Here is a 3,990-nt window from a genome sequence, read left to right on the forward strand (position 1 = left end):
TGCATAGCGATACAGAAGAGGGCGATACTTTACCAATGTAACAGAGAAGAACATGGTAAGCGGTGAACAGTAATCAATGGCAATCCAAAGAAGAACAAGTCAAGTTAAATGGTGGCAATCCAAGGTCAGGACCAGTTGAATCAAGCAGAATATTGAATTGAATAGGAGATCACCGCTCGAATAGGGTGTTTGCGATTGTTAGACTGCTCAGCTCTCCATGGGGGTGTTTGCAGCAGTATCACTACTCAACCCTCCATGGGGAGCTGCAAATACCAGTCACAGCATGCAGTTCCAGACACAGCCACGTATAGCAATCCACAAACACCAAGAAGCAATGACACAGACCATCAAACACCACTATCAAGGACCACCACAGATATATACAACAACCCTCAAACCCGAATCGTCACACAATTATGCCTGAATACTCACACCCAGATTTTTCAGGCAGCGGTTTTTATTTCCAAAAATCACACAACTTTCTCACATCCTATTATTGTGGGTAAAGGGCTATCAATCACTGTCCATCAAGCACTTCCCAATCATCTCCACTCACACTTGATACATTCACCTATTAGTCACATTAATCGCTCACCTTTACCTCAGCACATACACCACACATTTCCACCAAATATTTCCTCCTGACTGCACATGCCAAACTCTGGGGCAGTAGGTCAAAAGTTTATCTCCTTGCAGAGCCTTGTAACATGTAACCATTACATCTTCTTTTAACTATTTATAAGCTAGAATCAAACTGCTCTGGCTACATCTCAAACCATAGTGAATTCAGAGCAGCCTGCTTAGCAAGGTTTTCTTTGCAAGGAAAATTGTCTGGGGACCTGTCTGGCAGGGAACTTTTGGATACCCGCTTCAGAAAAAGATCCCGAGGAACCAGAGCCTTATCCCATTAGGAGATATCCACCACCTTTCTCATTTTTTGAGGAAGTTTTGGTGTAAAGGAAGAAAATTTTCCTAGTGGTTAACCAATGAGTGGAAATTTAGGGAAGATTTTGCCTTTTGATTGGAGTGGAAGCCATATAACTGGTTCTGTTCATGGGCCAGTGCATCAAGATTGCCTAGCAAGATGGCCAAATAGAAAAAAAAAATTTTTTTGCCTCAATGACTCCAACTGTCATTATATGGTCAGACAACTTTCAGGAGCTGTTATAATGATTTTTCCTCCCAATGCATTGCTACAAATTGTATAATTTCAGTATTTATGGATTAGAGAGTAAACGTTACAAATATGAGGTTGTGATTTAGCTTGCAAAGTATGTGGCCACTCTAGTGGACAACATATTAAGTCTCCAGAAGTGTATCCTGTCCTTATTAGTCTGTTTCTCTGGAAGCTGTCAGAGGGGAGGTAATACATTTTGGCAAAAGTCCTATTAAGCATTCAATTTCTGTAGAGGTAACTAAGTTAAGCCCATAATAGCAAAGTCCAGACTGTTCAGGATTCCCTCCCTCCTCTGTACCTGTTCTGTGCTAAAGGCAGGGAGGACAGTCCACTCCTATCATTAAAAACAGCTGGAGACACAGGAGCTTACAGGTATCTAGTGTACTTTAAGAGACACTGCTCCAGTTGCCTGAAATGCTACCTCTTTTCCAGTCAGGGACATGCAAAAATGTTATCCTTAGTGGACTGTCAGCCAGAAAAAAACAGACAAAACTTGTTTGACAAGTAGGTTGTTGCACATGAAAGCATGCCTCTCTGAAATAGTTAGTCCCTAAAGCAGTTGTGCAACTAACACAGTTAAAAGCAGGTTTTAAACCTAGTGTAGTTAAGGATTGACACGACATCTCATTTGACTAATAGCAGGAAGGTTTTAATAACAATACCACAAACAAGCTATAAAACAAAATGACAGCAAAAGACTCCTTCCTTCCCAATATAAAATGAGCTGTCACAGAAAGTCCTAGTACATATTTAACTGCAGCAGTGTTTTTCTCACCAATGCAGGCAGAAAGCTGTTCTGGTCTTTGCAACCTTCACCAAGCGGGATCCTTTGCCTTCATGGTCAGCTGGGTGCAGAAATGATTTCTCTGTCTCTCTCCTGGACTGCACATCTTGCTGGCAAATCTGTTTTGCTCTTATACTGTTTAATTGTATAGCTTCAACGGTTTTTTTCTTGATGGTTGGTTGATTAAAGTCCAAACAAAACAGAAAGGAAAGGGGGACCATTACATTATAGTTGTTAACTGCTTGAATCCTGTTTTTGGATTGTCTAGGTTGAAACTTGTTTTGGGGTTTGTTTGTTTTGGGTTTTTTTTGAGGTTTCTGATGGGTCCAGAGGTTGTAAGTCAATCAAACATGATGGGTCTTGATTGGCTAAATGGGATACTTAGGGGCACTGGTTACAGGACCTGTCTTTGAGCGTTTTTTTAACAACAGGACAAATTTGCAGTAGCCTGTACCAGTGATGATCTATTTACAAAACCCTAGACAGACATTGAATGTTTGAGACATTTGATTGAGACATTTGTAAAACCTCAGGCAGACATTGAATTAATAGAAATATGAGGATACGAGTCTTCCTATGCCTGAAGAAGGGTGACTGTGCCTGAACGCTTGCTAAGAACTTTTTTCTAACTACTTAGTTGTTCTAATAAAATATATCACATCTACTCAAAGAACCTTGCCTGCCGATGTGTTAACAAGGTACATATAGCAGGCATGCCCATGCATTCATCATATACAAGATATCTTTCCTGTATTCAGTGCACCTCTTACAGGTTCTGCTTTACAATGTATATTTAGTCTTTTGTTTGCTTTAGTTACTAGTTCAGTTGAAATGTATATGTAGTTTCCAAGTTTTTGGTTGTAGCTGTGTTGATCTAAGGACATAGGCAGTATGTGGGGCAGACTTCTCAAAAGACAATCACTCCCTATCCAATCTATCAGTTCTAATCCTCAAAGGAACTTACAAACACCTTTCGTAGACAAGCCTACAAACTTCACTTCATAAATTGACAATACAAAAAATCATGGAGTTAATATAGACATTGGATTTATGACATACTACAACCTACCTTACAGGTGATTCACCAGGTACCTGCCAAACGTGATCTCTTACATTTATCTTTCCCTCACTTCCTCGCCTTCCCTTCCCTCCCCTCCTCTCCTTTCCTGCCCTTTGTCTTCCTAATTTCCTGCTCTTTAATTTTTCACAGACAGCCTCTTTTTCACCTTGACTATCTACTGCAAAATCTCCCTTACTCACCTTTGGCTTCCCCCCCACCCTTTTTATCCTTCCCTTCCGTGCTCTACCTTTTGTTTTCCTAATTTCTGCCTATCGACATTCTCACTGACATCCTGTCACACTTTTAGCTTCTTTCATTTCTTGAAGTCTCAGAACAGCAGAGACTTCCTATGCTTGAAGCAGGGTGATTGCTTGCAAAAAACTCATTTCCAACTACTCAGTTGGTCTAAGAAAAGATATCACGTCTACTCAAAGAACCTTGCCTGCCTATGTAGTTTCTTGTTTTCTCTAGTTACACACACTCAGACAGTCTGTGCCCTTCTCTTTCTCTCTTAGCTTTGTTATACACATGTGATGAATGTGTCAAGTCTCTGCCAACAATTTTTCTTTTAGAGGAACCATCACTTTTATTTTTAGGCTCAGGTGTGGTAGTGGGTTGTGGCCTATCTAACTCAATGCCTAGTAGATGGCAACCACTAGCAGAGCAACTGTTTGTTCTTGATAGCACTCTCACCATTCTCATCCGCTCTTTCCCTGGCCTTCATTATGACTGTTATCATCTTATGGCATGGGTCTAGTATTAGGTGCTGTGTCGCTGGTAGGTTCTGTAAGGCTTTGGCCTCCTTCTGGTCATTGCCTTCCTCCCTAGTGATGTCAGGGTAAGACTGCACCCTGAGGCCACCTAGATGGTTCCAAGCACTGCCCCTATTCGCCTGCCCCTATTCGCCACAACTTTGATGTTGATTGATGGGGGAAGTCATTCCCTGTCGGTGGTCTCAGAGGGGTCATG

Source organism: Crocodylus siamensis, chromosome 2, assembly GCF_052110815.1.
Source record: "Crocodylus siamensis isolate JL-2025a chromosome 2, ASM5211081v1, whole genome shotgun sequence".
In the NCBI taxonomy this organism is placed as follows: domain Eukaryota; kingdom Metazoa; phylum Chordata; order Crocodylia; family Crocodylidae; genus Crocodylus; species Crocodylus siamensis.